Raw genomic sequence first — 17,216 nt, forward strand, 5'->3', positions numbered from 1 at the left:
GAAAAAGGCCCTAAATTTTAGGTAGATTTTAGGTTTAGGAGTGATTCCTAGGTTCATAGAGGTGGAGGAGACATCCCCACTGCTTTGTAATTTGGTATTTTCTCTAAAACCTTTCTCCTATTTGTGAAAAGTACTCCCTTGTAATGGAGGGCTAGAATCCTTTGTTGGGAAATTCCGCTAAGTACTTGATGTAAATATTATTACTATCTATTTGAAGTTGTTTTTATGTGTTCAATGTTTCTATCTGTGCTTATGTTATGCATGCCTACGGCTTGATCACCCATTTGTGTGTAAGGTTAGGAGCTTTAGCATTGTAAAATGTACTGCATCCTTAGAACTGGATAGGGCAGGGCTAGGTTATCGAACTTCCGGACATGGAGTGCAGTAATTTAGTTTTTATCATGTTGTAATTGTAATATTGTTCGGTTGGGCTAAGTTCAACAAGAGACATCTGAGAACAAAGTTTAATTTGAATTAGGCCAAACTCGCGAGACATCGGTGTTTGGTATTTGTGCCTTCAACATAGAACACAAAAATAATTTCAAGTAGATAAAAACCCTAATTGCATCAAGTATCTCAGTAGAAGGACCCAACGCTTTTACATATCTGTTTTCACACTCAATTGCTCACAATTACTGCTTTTACTTAGAATAGAATTACTTCTGGTTTTACTTCATGATAATTAATTCTTTACACAAATGCCTATTTACTGAATGATGTTTTGCCAAGTAAAACAAGTTCCCTGAGTTCGATACTCAGTTCACACCATTTTAATTATTTACTTGACGACCCGGTGCACTTGCCGGTTAGATCTCACATCCAAAAAAACAAGTAGTACCAGGATGCAAACAAGTATTTTGGCGCTGTTGCCGGGGAACTTCTCTTTATTTGGAAAAGTTTAGTTCAGTTTGTAGGTGTTTAATCTTTATTCTTTGATTCGTTGTTTTGTTTTTGTGAATACTTGTTTACTGCATAATTTATTTTTCTTCGAAATTGGTTAACGGCTATTTATTCTTAGTTGTGTATGCATAGAAAGTCCTTTGCAGGTAATTTGGTTCCAATAGACTTGGAAATCGAAGCAACTTGTAGAAGGAATGAAGCAGAAAGGCATAGAAATTTTTTGTAGGATATAGAAGCAACAACAATTCTTGAAGAACCTCAATCTTCAGAGTCATCTTCTAGTTTTCCAGAGACAAGGGAATCAGATACAGCATTGCTTGAAGCCAACACAATAGCTGATGAGCAACCTAGACGAGTAAGCCTTGAAGACTACTTAAGTACTAGTGTGCCGCAATTTTTCACTAGTATTGTGCGGCCAGAGGTTCAAGCTCAGAATATCACATATCCATATTCTTTGATTCAGCTTATACAAGGCAATCAATTTCATTGTTTGCCCAATGAAGATCCTTATGCACATCTAGCAACTTACATTGAAATTTGTAACACATTTAGAACTGCTGGAGTGCCAGAAGATGCAGTTAGGCTCAGCTTATTTTCATTTTCACTATCTGGAGAAGCCAAGAGATTGCTGCATTCATTCAAAGGTAATAGTTGAGGACTTGGGATGAATTTATGGAAATGTTTCTGAAGAAATATTTCCCAGAGTCCAAGACTGCAGAGGGCAAGGCTGCCATCTCTTCCTTTCACTAGTTCCCAGATGAATCTTTGAGTGAAGCACTAGAAAGATTCCATAGCTTGTTGCGGAAAACTCCTACTCATGGATTCTCTGAGCCCATACAGTTGAATATTTTCATTGACGGGTTGAGACCACAATCTAAGCAGCTCTTAGATGCTTCTATAGGGGGCAAAATAAAGCTTAAAAATCCTGAAGAACCATGGAACTAATTGAGAATATGGCTGTTAGTGATCACGCTATCTTGCATGATAGAACACACTATCCCACCAAGAAGAGTTTATTAGAGCTGTCATCACAAGATGCTCTGTTGGCACATAATAAGTTGTTGTCCAAGCAACTCGAGACTTTAACAGAAACACTGAGTAAGCTGCCAACTCAATTACATGTTAGTCAGCCTTCACCTTCTTCTGTTTTGCAGGTTGCAGATTGCACACTTTATGGTGGACCTCATGAATCAGGCTGTTGTATGTCCACTGAAGAATCAACACATGAAGTTAATTATATGGGGAACCAGCCAAGGCAGAATTTTGATGCAGGTGGATTTTTTGGATTCCAACAGGGCTAGCATTACAACCCATAGCAAAATCAGTGGAGGACTCACCCTGGTAATCAATTCAACAAAGACCAGGGTGGACCATCAAATAGGCTGCCACAACAAGGGCCTAACCTCTATGAGAGGACAAAAAAGCTGGAGGAGAGTCTTACTCAATTCATGCAAGTTTCAATGTCAAACCATAAGAGTACTGAGTTGGCCATTAAAAATTTGGAGATCCAGGTGGGACAATTAGCTAAACAAATAGCTGACAACTCTTCCTCAAAATTTGGAGCCAACACAGAAAACAATCCAAAGGAAAAGTGTAAAGTTGTGATGACCCGTGGAAAAATGGCAACCATGGCTGAAGAAGAGAAGGATGAGAAGATAGTGGATGGAGATAAACTGATGCAAGCTCCATTGGAGCTTGTAGGCCTAGGATCTTCTTCATCAATGGATTCCTTTGCTTCTTGGAAGATAAATGGCAGTGGAATGGAGAAAGGAAGAGAGAGAGGAGACGCCACTTCAAGGAGAAGATGAGTCTAGAAGAAGCTCACCACCATAGGAGGCCATGGATAAGAGCTTGGAGGAAGAAGGAGATGAATGAGGGGAGAGGGAGAGAAGAGCACGAAATTTTGTGCTCTAAATGAGCTTTGAAATCTTAAGTTTAATATTCAAATGATCAAAGTTGAAAAAAATGCACACACATGACCTCTATTTATAGCCTAAGTGTCACACAAAATTGGAGGGAAATTCAAATTTCACTTGAATTTGAAATTGAATTTCTGGAGCCAAACTTTGGAGCCAAAATTTCACTAATTATGATTAGTGAATTTTAGTTATGGTTCAGCCCACTAATCCAAGATCAATTCCAAGATTCTCCACTAAGTGTGCTTAGGTGTCATGAGGCATGAAAAGCATGAAGGACATGCACAAGTGTGACTATATGATGTGGCAATGGGGTGTAGTAAGCAAATGCTCACCTCCCCCTCTAAAATTTAATTGGATTGGGCTTCTACCAATTCAATTAAATTTATTTCCAACCACACACATCAAATATCCACTTAGTGCATGTGAAATTACAAAACTACCCCTAATACAAAAACTAGTCTAGGTGCCCAAAAATACAAGGGCTGAAAAATCCTATATTTCTAGGGTACCCTACCTACAATATGGAGCCCTAAATACAAGGACCAAATATAATGACATCCTAGTCTAATATGTACAAAGACAATTGGACCCAACCTTGGCCCATGGGCTCAGAAATCTACCCTAAGGTTCATGAGAACCCTAGGGCCTTCTTCAGCAGCTCTAGCCCAATCTTCTTGGAGCCTCTTGCTCATGGTTCTAGTGATTGGTCCCTTCCTAGGGAGGATTGCATCATCCCCTTCCCCTTGAATAGGATTTGACCTCAAATCTGTTAGTTTCTCCTCCTCAATATCAGCTCCACCTGCAAAAGGAGTTAAATCAGAAATGTTAAAAGTGGTGCTGACTCCATACTCTTCTGAGAGGTCCAACCTATAAGCATTGTTATTGATCCTCTCCAAAACCTGAAAAGGTCCATCCCCTCTAGTGCTAAGCTTGGATTTCCTTTTAGTAGGGAATCTATCCTTCCTAAGATGGAGCCAAACCCAATCACCCTCATTAAGAACTAGCTCTTTTCTTCCTCTATTGCCTTTATTTGAATACACCTTTGTTTGGTCCTCTATTTGGTTCTTAACCCTCTCATGCAACTTCTTTACAAATTCTGACCTAGATTCCCCTTCTTTATGTATAAAAGAAGTGTCCAATGGGAGGGGAATGAGGTCTAACGGTGTTAAGGGATTGAACCCATAGACAACCTCAAAAGGGGACTGCTTGGTGGTTCTATGAACCCCCCTATTGTAGGCAAATTCTACATGAGGAAGATACTCATCCCAAGACTTATGGTTGCCTTTCAGAAGAGCCCTTAAAAGGGTGGATAAAGACCTATTCACTACCTCTGTTTGCCCATCAGTTTGTGGATGACAAGTGGTAGAGAAAAAGAAGTTTAGTTCCTAGCTTAGCCCATAAGGTTTTCCAGAAGTGGCTAAGGAACTTAGCATATCTATCTGACACAATGGTCCTAGGCAAACCATGGAGTCTCACAACTTCCTTGAAAAAGAGTTTTGAGATGTGGGAAGCATCATCCACCTTGTGGCATGGTATAAAGTGTGCCATCTTGCTAAACCTATCCACCACCACAAATATAGATTCTACACCTCTTTGGGTTCTAGGAAGCCCAAGGACAAAGTCCATACTAATGTCTACCCAAGGTGCAGATGGGATGGGTAAGGGTGTGTATAGCCCATGAGGCATCACCCTAGACTTGGCTTGTAAACAAGCCACACACCTAGTGCAATGCTTATGGACATCTTTCTTCATATGGGGCCAATAAAACTTTTCTTTGAGTAAGACAAGGGTCTTGTCTATCCCAAAGTGGCCCATGAGCCCACCCTCATGGCTCTCTTTCACAAGTAATTTCCTAATGGATCCTTGGGGTATGCAAAGCTTTCCCTCGTTGAACAAATACCCCTCAGCCAAATAGAATCCATCTTGGGCCTTTTTCCCACAACTCTCATAAATGGGAGAGAAATGTTCATCTAAAGCATACAAGTCCCTAATATTATCAAGTCCTAAAATTTGAGCTCCTAGGGAGCAAAACAATGTGTGTCTCCTAGAGAGGGCATCAGCTACCACATTTGTTTTTCCCTTTTTGTATTTGATAACATATGGAAATTGCTCTAGGTACTCTACCCATTTTGCATGCCTCTTGTTTAACTTGCTTTGCCCTATAATGCACTTAAGTGATTGATGATCACTATGAATGACAAATTCCTTGGAAACAAGGTAATGTTCCCAAGTTTGGAGGGCTCTTATTAAGGCATAAAGCTCTTTATCATAGGTGGGGTAGTTGAGGGTGGCACTATGAAGTTTTTCACTAAAATAAGCAATAGGGTGCCCACCTTGTAACAATATAGCTCCAACTCCCACTCCAGAGGCATCACATTCTAGCTCAAAAGTTTTAGAAAAGTCAGGAAGAGCTAGAACAGGTGCCTTAGTAAGCTTTTCTTTGAGCAAAGCAAAGGCTTGCTCTTGATTTTCACCCTAGGTAAATGCCACATTCTTCTTCACCAGCTCATTGAGAGGTGATGCAATTGTAGAGAAATTAGGAACGAACCTTCTATAGAAGCTTGCTAACCCATGGAAGCTCCTAATATCTCCCACACTTTTTGGGGTGGGCCATTCTTGGATGGCCTTGATTTTCTCAGGGTCCACTTGGACCCCATTTCTACCAACTACAAAACCTAAGAAAACTATATTATCTACACAAAAGGTACACTTCTCTATATTTGCATAGAGGGTGTTTTTCCTAAGGACTGAAAGAACTTGTCTGAGATGTCCTAAGTGATCATCTAGGCTCCTACTATACACTAAAATATCATCAAAATAAACAACTACAAATCTACCTATGAAATCCCTTAAGACATGATGCATAAGCCTCATAAAGGTGCTTGGTACATTAGTGAGCCCAAAAGGCATCACTAGCCATTCATACAAACCAAAGTTGGTCTTGAAAGCAGTTTTCCACTCATCACCCTTTTTCATCCTGATTTGGTGATAACCACTTTTAAGATCAATTTTTGAAAAGATATTGGCACCATGCAACTCATCAAGCAAATCATCAAGTCTAGGAATGGGGTGCCTATACTTTACAGTGATGTTGTTGATGGCCCTGAAATCTGTACACATTCTCCACGTACCATCCTTTTTGGGCACCAACAACACCGGCACAGCACATGGGCTTAGGCTCTCTTGGACCCAGCCCTTCTCCAACAATTCTTTAACCTGAGACTCTATCTCCTTAGTCTCCTGAGGGTTAGTCCTATAGGCTGGCCTATTAGGAAGGCTTGCTACTGGGACTAAATCTATTTGGTGTTCTATTCCCCTTAAAGGAGGTAGCCCAGGGGGTATCTCTTTGGGAAATATATCACCAAATTCATGTAAGAGTTCTTGGACCTTTGGGGGTAAGGTCTCAAATGTAGGAATTGAGGCAGTGCTAAGGGATGTTTCCCATGATAGGAGAAGGTAGAAAGATTGTTTAAGAAAGAGTGCTCTTTTAATATCACCTTTTGTTGCAAAATGATTTTCCTTCTTAACAATCTTCTTGGAGGAATCCTTTCCCTCTTTTTCCTTCCCCCTGCCCTTTGAAGACAAGGCCTTACTATCCTTCTTTTTCTTTTGTTTTTCTAATTTTTCTTCCTCATCCCTCTTATCTTTCATAGTTAGTTGATCTTTGGCCACCTGTGAAGGTGTTTGAGGATGCAACACAAATTTAGTGCCAAGATGGGTGAGGGTAATCACATTAGTTAGGCCATTATAAATGATCTTCCTTTCAAATTGCCACGACCTTCCTAAAAGAATATGTCTTGCCTCCATGGGAACTATATCACAATTAACTTCATCCTTATATGTCCCAATGGAGAAAGGTACCTTCACTTGTTGGTTAACTATCATTTCCCCTTGCTCATTGAGCCATTGAAGTTTATAAGGTTTTGGGTGGGGAATGATAGTGAGGTTCAACTTGGAAACTAATCTTGTGCTACAACAATTGCAACAAGATCCACTATTCACAATGAGAGAACAAGTTTTATCTAAAATTTTGCATCTTGTAAGAAAGATGTTCTCTCTTTGGGATTGAGATAGATCACAAGATTGACCTCCAAGGAGCCTTCTAACCATTAAGAGGTTACCTTCTTCATGGGGGTAGACTTCCTCACTAGACTCTTCACCCCTTACTTCATCTTCACTTCCACTAGAGGAAGGGCAAGAAGTAGTCTCCTCTTGACTACTATAAATGTCTTGACCCCTCATGATCATGGTTTTCTTTGTGGGGCATTGAGAGGCAATGTGACCTCACCCAAGACATTTGAAGCATTTAATGTTGCTAGTCCTTTCTTGGGAACTAGTCTTAGGGGTGTATTTCTCTATGGTCTTACCCTTATCTTCCTTGGGTTTTGAAGGTGCAACCCCTAAAATTCCATGGGCTTGGTCCTTCCTTGGATAAGAGTGAGAGCCATAAGATTTTGAAGAAGGCTTTCTTTTAAGTTGTTGCTCCACTCTTATACAAAGTTGGACTAGCTCATCTAGGTCTCTATATGGAAGGAGTTCAACCTTGTCCCTCACTTCCATATTGAGCCCACTAAGGAACCTAGCTATGCTTGTTCTTTCCTCCTCCCTAATTCTAGCTCTTAAAAGGAGTAGTTCCATTTGTTGTCTATATTCTTCAACACTCATACTCCCTTGTCTAAGCCTTTGGAGCTTGTCCATAAGCTCCCTTTCATAGTAGGAGGGAATGTGCCTCTTCCTAAGGGCACTCTTAAGATCATTCCAATACTCTACTGGAGGATCCCCATGAATCCTTCGTTCTTTAACAAGGGAAGTCCACCAATAGAGGGCATACCCTTGAAAGCTAAGGGTAGCCAATGGAACTTTTCTCTCTTCGCTAATATGATGGCAAGCAAAGAGTTGTTCAACCTTCATTTCCCAATCTAAGTAGGCCTCAACATTATCTTTTCCGTGGAAATATGGGAGGCTAATGTTAACCTCTTGAGGCCTTCTATCCTTTTCTCTTCTTTGGGAGTGATGTTTAGTATGTGAACTATGACGCCCTCTATAATAGTCGCTAAGTTCTTCACTTAAACTCTTGCAAGAGTCATGACTACTATAGGAGGCATGTTTTTCTCTTTTCATTTCTTTCAGTATTTTTCTTCTTTCTTCCTCTCTTATTTTCTCTCTTTCATCTTGACTTATTTCTTCCACTCTTTTTTTACCTTTTTCTTTTCTCTCTTGTTTTTCTTTCCACAACTTAAGGGATCTCAACTCATCTAATATCTTATACAAGGGGTCCTTAGGAGTAGAACCCTCACCATTAACACTAGATGAAGAATGAAGACTCATGTTGGTTCCTAAGTTATGGTTCTTTCTTGTTGGGGGTTTGAAAACAAAAGATAAAAGAAACTATGGTTGAAACTAGCCAAAATAAACACTAAAAGAGGTGTGAAAGATAAGGTAAAAACTAATTGGTAAAAGGCAATCTATCTAGGTGGTTTGACAATGGAGGGTAAAAGAAATAAGCTATGAAAGTAAGCAAGAAATTAAAGTGCAAGAAATGCAAACTAGGCGGATCCTAAGAGTGTTTGGATGACCTCATTTAAGGTTCCCAACAAAACACTCACTATCCTAAGGGAAAATTTCCTAAAATTATTACACACAAATGGAAGTAGGGTGACCTAGCGGAGGCTCCCAACTTACTTCCAATGAAAGGCCTTTTTGTTACAAAATTTGAAAGCAAAGCAAATTGCCAATTACAAAATTACAAAGAAACAAAAAGTCCTCAATTGTGGTGGCTATTCTCTCTTTAGTGTTTCACTCAATTTGGAGTGCTTCTTAGTCCAATAGCTCTTAAGGTGGTTGGCCCCTTTCTTCTTGACTCAAATTCTTCAAGATATGGCACCAATCCTCCTTTCCAATTCCCTATATGGCAACTCACAACCAACGAAACAAAGAGACAAGCAATAACCAAAGACAAAAAAAATGAAATGAAAGCTAAACCAATAGAGTTTTAACAAGACAAATTTTCAAGGATTATTCAACAATTAAAGCAATGAAAAACACAAAAAAGCAAGCTAGGACTCAAAGAGAAACCTAGAATGACTCTAGAGTAGAGTAGAAAAACTAAAAAAAAAAAAGACTCAAGAAACCTATAGTTTTGGCACTTGTTTTCACAATAATTTTCAATTTAAATTTCAGAACTAGGATTGGTATAAAATAGGCACCAATTATAGAACAAATTTTGAGCCAAAACAACAAGCACACTTTCCTTTCACTTTTTTTTTTCCTGGACACTGATTTGTCTGCCAACTTGTGCGATTTTTCTTATTTTTTCATTTAATCCAAATCGCTTGGTTCTTTTTTTATAATTTTGGTCCAGATGTATAAAAAATTCAGTAAAACTTTCAGCTCAAAAAACATAGTGACCAATTCCCAGTAAGTTATACAAGTTCGTATGTTCAAGCTGCCAGCACGAGCGATTTCAACCTAGAAATCAAGAATAGTGTTTATGTTGCTTAAGGCTTGGATAGTTACAATTTGTGTTTGCTTATGCTCAATTATATTGAATAACACAATTCAAGAGAGCTTAAGACTTATTTTGATTCACAAATCCAGCCACAACTAAGCACCACAACTCAACTTCATCATAGGCATCATGTAGGAAACTTAGAAAACAAAAAAAAAAGTTCAAGAACAAGACTACTTCTAGGAATAGATTTAGAACATGTTATGAACTAAATAACATGCATGAATTAGACTCAAAATTCAAAAGATAGGCTAAGAATGACAAGAATACATGAACAAATGTATCTAGAATTCAATCAACAAAATAAAATTCAACACAAACTTAGAACATAATGTGACAATTACTATGACTAAACACGACTCTAAGACAACATGGATTAAGTGATTTACACTTAGATTTTTGTGTTTTTTTTTAATCTATATTTTGGAAGAACATTTAGATCTAAGGTTCAGCACAAGAATATTATGAATGAAAAATGATAAAACCTAAAATCAACACAAAAACAAGATTCAAGAGTAGATCTACAAAATTTGAACCATAGAAATGCAAGAGCAAGTGTAGATCTAAGATTTAATCGGTTTATTTTTTTTTTGAATCTACTCTAAACAGCACCAAACCACAAGACAATGGAGGATATACATGGAGAATAAGATGAAGAACAAGGAATTAAAGAGAATTCACCGAACAAAAAGATAGAGGAAGCAAAAGAACATCACCTAGATGAAGATGCTCTTGATACCACATGATGCAAGCTCCATTGGAGCTTGTAGGCCTAGGATCTTCTTCATCAATGGATTCCTTTGCTTCTTGGAAGATAAATGGCAGCGGAATGGAGAAAGGAAGAGAGAGAGGAGATGCCACTTCAAGGAGAAGATGAGTCTAGAAGAAGCTCACCACCATAGGAGGCCATGGATAAGAGCTTGGAGGAAGAAGGAGATGAATGAGGGGAGAGGGAGAGAAGAGCACGAAATTTTGTGCTCTAAATGAGCTTTGAAATCTGAAGTTTAATATTCAAATGATCAAAGTTGAAAAAAATACACACACATGACCTCTATTTATAGCCTAAGTGTCACACAAAATTGGAGGGAAATTCAAATTTCACTTGAATTTGAAATTGAATTTCTGGAGCCAAACTTTGGAGCCAAAATTTCACTAATTATGATTAGTGAATTTTAGTTATGGTTCAGCCCACTAATCCAAGATCAATTCCAAGATTCTCCACTAAGTGTGCTTAGGTGTCATGAGGCATGAAAAGCATGAAGGACATGCACAAAGTGTGACTATATGATGTGGCAATGGGGTGTAGTAAGCAAATGCTCACCTCCCCCTCTAAAATTTAATTGGATTGGGCTTCTACCAATTCAATTAAATTTATTTCCAACCACACACATCAAATATCCACTTAGTGCATGTGAAATTACAAAACTACCCCTAATACAAAAACTAGTCTTGGTGCCCAAAAATACAAGGGCTGAAAAATCCTATATTTCTAGGGTACCCTACCTACAATATGGAGCCCTAAATACAAGGACCAAATATAATGACATCCTAGTCTAATATGTACAAAGACAATTGGACCCAACCTTGGCCCATGGGCTCAGAAATCTACCCTAAGGTTCATGAGAACCCTAGGGCCTTCTTCAGCAGCTCTAGCCCAATCTTCTTGGAGCCTCTTGCTCATGGTTCTAGTGATTGGTCCCTTCCTAGGGAGGATTGCATCATAAACAACAGCGGGTAACTGAACCAGCATCTAAACCGGAGGACAATTTTGTGAACTTGAGGAGATAGAAGATGAAAAGGGTGACCAGGAGAAGGAGAATATAATAAGCAAGAATGAGAATGAAATAAATGATGAGAAAAAGAAAGATAAAGAGAAAGAAGAAGAAAAAGAAAAAGAAAACAATGAAAAAACTGGAAAAAATGAAAAAAGAGATGAAAAGAAAAAGAGTAAAAGTGAGCAGTCCAAAGAAAAGAAGAAAGAGGTAGCTCCATCTGAGTGGAAAGAAGTGTCATATCCATTGGTACCTTCTAGGAAGGACAAAGAAAGACATCTTACGCATTTTCTTGACATCTTCAAGAAGCTAGAGATCACCATGCCCTTCGGAGAAGCCTTACAGCGAATGCCACTTTACTCTAAATTTCTGAAGGATATGCTAACCTGAAAGAGCAAGTATATCCATAGTGACACAATTGTAGTGGAGGGAAACTGTAGTGCTATGATTCAACACATCCTTCCACCCAAGCACAAAGATCCATGCAGTGTCACTATACCTTGCTTGGTCAGTGCAGTCTCAGTTGGTAAGGCTCTTATTGATTTAGGAGCCAACATAAATTTGATGTCATTCTCTATGTGTCGGACGATAGGAGAGCTAGAGATAATGCCAACCAGAATGACTCTGCAGTTAGCTGATCGCTCCATCACCAGACCGTATGGAGTGATAGAAGACGTTTTGGTCTGAGTAAAGCACTTCACTTTCCCTGCCGACTTTGTGGTCATGGACATCAAAGAAGATGCTGATATCCCATTGATCTTGGGACGTCCGTTCATGCTGACCGCAAGTTTTGTGGTGGATATGGGAAGAAGAAAGTTGGAAATGGGCATCGAAGATCAAAAGATCAGTTTCAATCTATTTGATGAAGAAAAACAACTTTTAGACCAAAATGTATGCTTGTAGGTGAAGGAGTTTGAGGAAAAGGTTCTGAAGGTAGGAACCAAATTTGATCCAGACCCTTGAGGTATCATGTGTCAAGCTAATGACATTAAAAGAGTGCTTCCTGGGAGGCAACCCAGTCCTTTTTAATTCTGTTTTCATTGCATCTTTTTTAGAGTTGGTTTATTTGAGGTTGCATGAAATCATTTTAAGCATGTTTTGTATTTCATAAAAGGGGTTGCATGAAATCATTTTAAGCATGTTTTGTATTTCAGCAGTTCACTCGCTAAGCGCACATCTCGCGCTAAGCATATTTTCCTTCCTGCGCTGAGCGAACTCTTGCTTGCACTAAGCACCTTGACCCCTGATCATTAGCTGTTGTGGTCTCGCTAAGCACGTTCTTTGTGCTAAGCCCAAAAATTTCTTTGGATTTGAATTCTTTCAAATTGGGCTAAGCGCAAAAACTTCTCTGGATGTTAATTCTTTCGAATTGGGCTAAGCGCAAAAACTTCTCTGGATGTTAATTCTTTCGAATTGCACTAAGCGCAACCCACTACTGCATTTAAGGAGCATGTTAATTTGCTAAGCATGGCCACTACCCTCTAAGCGAGAGTTGTAGGCTAATCAGGGCTGCAGAACTCGCTAAGTACGACTCTTCGCACTAAGCCCAAAGTTTTCTCTGGAAAATTTGAATTTTTGCATTGGGCTAACTGAGTTTGCCCGCTAAGCGCATGTGTTTGGAAACTTGAATTTCATGTATGCTCACTTAGCGAGGTGACGGGCTAAGCGAGGCATTCGAAACCGCCAAAAATAAAGCATAATTGTCTTTGGCAATTACATTTTCATTTGTGCTTTTAAACTGCATTTTGGCATTTCTTTGGTGCTTCTTCTCTACACTGTGCTCTCACTCTTTGCTTGTTCTCCTTGCTTCCTTCTTTGCATCCAATTTTAGCGATCCAAGTAAGCTTCCTTTAACCTTGTTCTTAATTTTTGTTTAAAACCTTAGGTTAGTTAACTTAGTTTACTACTTTAAAGCTTTGATTTTCATTTTGATTGCATGATGTTAGGTTAGTTGTTAGTTAGAATAGTGTTAGGGGTTTTGATTCACATAAAATGTATCTCATTTTGACATGTTTTGGTTAGGATTTGATGGCCTAATAGAGACCTAAGTTGAGGGGGCTGAAAAAGCCACATTTTTTCTGGAAATGGCGATGAACGCGCTAAGTGTGTCTTGCTGAGCTAAGGGAGTTCATCTTTTCTGATGAATGATTGAATATTTATGAACTCGTTAAGCGCGAGCTTGCCCGCTAAGCCCAAGGAACTTGTGATTTTATTTTTGTTTTTCCATGTGCTAAGCGCGCCCTGTCACGCTAAGCGCAATTTACTCTCTACTTCTATAATTGTTGGAACTGGGCTTAGCAAGCCTTCTCATTAAGCCATATATGTCAAGTAGTGTTGTCGCGCTAAGCGTGTCTGGCCGCGCTAAGCGCAATTTGGTTTCTGTTGTGGAATTGGGCTTAGCAAGCCCGCTCGCTAAGCCAATTCTGTAGAAAATTCTAATTTGTGTCAACTCGCTAAGCGTGTGGCTATAGCGCTAAGTGCATAAGTAATTTTTCATAAGGCGCGCTAAGCGCCCAGTCAAAATTTCAGTTTCATTTTTCAGCTTGTCATTTCAAATTAAACCTATTTTAACTTGGTTTCTGTGTTTCTTTTGTGCAGATGGCTTCTAGGAAAAGGAAAGTTGCAACTTCCAGGCCCCAACCTCACTACGATACTCACAAATTAACCTCTAAGGACGCCTGGAACTGCTACACTGACAACGTTCTTGGCTGGAACATCCTTCCGGAAAGGAACGTGAAGCTTTTTGTCACAAAGTTTGATGAGTTCAGGACAAAGCTAGTCAGAAGAAACTGGCATAGAACGCTGACCAACCTCATAGAGGGGAGCATAGATGTGGCTCTCGTGAAGGAATTTTATGCTAATCTTTATGTCCTGAGGGGTAAGCCTCTAAAGCAAGTTAGGGTCAGAGGGCATTTAATTAAGTTTGATGTGGATTCCCTCAACACTTTTCTAGAGACTCCGGTTGTTCTAGAGCTAGGGGTGACTCTTCCTGCTTACTCCCAGTTCTGCTCACTGAGACCAAACCCTCAAGAGCTGGCTGCCCGACTTTGTATCCCTGGTAGGGGATTTGTTCTGAATGTTGAGGTCCTACCATGGAAGCTGTTGAGGAAGGACCTCACTACTCTGGCGCAGACTTGGAGCATTCTGTCTTATTTCAACCTTGCCCCTACATCACACACTTCTGATCTGAACTTGGATAGGGCATGATTGGTATATGGATTAGTGATGAAGATAAACATGAATGTTGGAGCCCTCGTCTCTAGACAGATCACTCTTATGGCTCAGTCCAACTCCTCGAGGCTCGGATTTCCAGTCCTCATCATTGCCTTATGCATGGCCCGAGGAGTCACCTCAGATTCCTTGACTTTTGAGTCCCTCAGCCCAACCATTAACTTGGCTTACATAAAGAATAAATGCTAGAAGTTGGAGGACCCTATGGTCAGCTTTCTAGGGACCCGCAAGGCCAGGGCTAGAGGATCTGAGGGTCCATCTTCTGCTGCTCCCCAGACATCTACTGCACCAGCTCCTATTCCTTCAGCACCAGTTCCCGCTACTTCCGATCCCTCTGCTCAGAGCATAGACCTCATGATGGCATTCACCAGGGTCAATACCTGGTGATGCAGAGTTTACATAGTTTGGCTCAGCATCAGCCAATTATGAGCATGGAGGAGTTTTCCTTGTAGGTGGCCTAGCCAGAAGTCCAGCCTTCTTCTCATGTAGGAGGTGAGGCCTCCATAGCTCAGGAGCCTCAACCAAATCCGAAGACTACACCTGCTGCTCAGGAGGATGATTTAGAGGCCACTCCCCCATAGTCATTTGTACCAAAAACTGATCCAGAGGCAGATCCAGTGATTGCAGAGGCCAGTCCATAGGCATCACCAGCGCTGGAGCTGAGCACCCCGCTAGGATCACTAGCAGGCACGCCTATGCTGCATTTTACCGATGATGAGGCCATGGATCAGGACCCACCGCATGACCAGTCACAGGTTTTCTACTTTCATGTCTTTTGAACACTTTTATTATTATTCTTTTTTAGTACACTTTTAATTTGGTTTTATATTTATGTTTCAGTTTTTAAAAATTTTGTTTATAGTTTTACTTTAGTTTTTGGATTGCATGGTAGCTTGCTTTAAGCTAGTTTGAACAATATATTTCATTTGTTCCAGTGGTTTGATGTTTGATTTTGAAAAATTCAGTGTTTGTTGGTTTAAATTGATCGATTACATGATTTGAATGAATTGGAATGTGTAAATCATATGTTTTGAATAAGCATGCAGTGATTAGAAGAGAAAGAACATGGATTAGGATCATGAATGAAAATGTTAGTTAGTTTAACAGTTTGATTGTGAAGGTATTCATGAACCACAACCCGATGAGTGTGTGATCTTGAATTGTGAGAGAACGACTAGCATTAAGTAATGATTTTTGCATGAATCTCTGATTATGGAATGAATGCATGAGTTTGAAGATGATGAAGGCCATGTTTTGTGTGAATTAACCACTTAGCCAAAAAGCTTACCTTGTGAATGAATGACATATCCTTTGCACCCATGATTGAGCTGAAAATCTGATTGTTTGATTGAACCTTGAACCTATGGATTACATCTCCATCTACCTTGTCTTGGGTTGTAGGAGAGCATTATGGTTCAAAGCAAATTTGTCCCAAATTTGGGAGAGTTTATTGGGTGATTGCTTCTAATGGTAAGAAAATATCAACACACACAACAAGTCAATAAGCAACAAGTAAAGAGTTGTTGTTCAAAAAAAAACTGTAAGTATTTAAAATAAAAGTGTGTGTGATGTTATCTAAGAAGAAGTGAAGCTAAGTGCTTTAAGGCAAGTAATTGAAGCCGGAAATAAAAATAAAAAAGTTTATCTAAGGACATATGCTCTCCTAGAACTTAAGCCTTTGCATCCTAGAAAAACCATGATTTATTTGTAGCCCAACCTCATTACAAGCCTATTGAAGTCCTTCGGATTTAGTTTGTGAGTTTTTGATTGTATGGCATGAGATGCAGTGCAAAGATTGAGACTTATGTTGGTTGTTGATTGATGGAAAGTGATCATTCCCCACTGCAGTTACTTTTTGTGCATTTATGTCTCAAGGAAATTTTCAATGGGGAGTTTTCACCGGAAAGCACACCGGGTCGTCAAGTATTTAAAATTAAAATGGATAAATTTGAGTATCGAACACAGGGAACTAATGTTAGCCTGAATTAAGTTTAGAATCGAAGCATTGTTGAGAGAACATGTATAAGTGATAATTTCAAAAAGAATTTAAACTAAACTTGTATGCTAAAAAACTATAAAAGGCAAGGTAAATAAAATGACAACAGTAGGTAGATATGTTGGGTCTTTCAAACAAACAAGCTGAGGCATAGAAATATATTTCTCTAATCAATTGTGCTCTTGTGTTCTATGTTGTAGCCTAAATTACTAAACCCTCGATCCCTCGTCAGGCTGAATACCCAAGCTTCATCCGCAGATCCCTCATTTAAGACTACACCCGATTTAGACAGCCCTCTTAGGTTTAGACTAACTTAAATTGAGTTTCATCCGCAGATCCCTCATGTAAGACTAGACTCAGCTTAAGTAGCTTACTAAAGTTTAGCTTAATTTAGCCTAAGCTTTGTCCGCAGAACCCTCATGTAAGACTAGGCCTAAACTAAACAGCATTATTATAACAACATAATTAAAACCAAAACTTAACCTGCAGATCCCTCATGTAAGGCTAAGTTTCAATCCTACTTCAATCAAGTTCTAAGGCAATAGTACATTTCCCAATGCTAAAGTCACCTAACTGTGCACACAACTGGGTGATTAGACCAAAAGCATACAAGCATTAAGCATTGAAGGAAGCATTGAACAAAGAAAACATAATCAATTAGATATTAGGTATTTACATCTGTTGTTCATTAGAAATCCCCAACTAGGGTGTTTAGCCAGCCATTACAAAGAAACCCTAACAATAAATGAGACTAAAAATAGAGAATGATAGTTCCTTACACAAGAAGGGGGATTCCTCCTCCTCTTCTTAGCATCTCACACTCACTCTCTACTCAATAATCTCTCAAATGACAAAGCCTAGGCTTCAATGCACAAGCTGCTCCTCTTTTC

Source organism: Glycine max, chromosome 20 (assembly GCF_000004515.6).
Source record: "Glycine max cultivar Williams 82 chromosome 20, Glycine_max_v4.0, whole genome shotgun sequence".
Taxonomy (NCBI): Eukaryota; Viridiplantae; Streptophyta; class Magnoliopsida; order Fabales; family Fabaceae; genus Glycine; species Glycine max.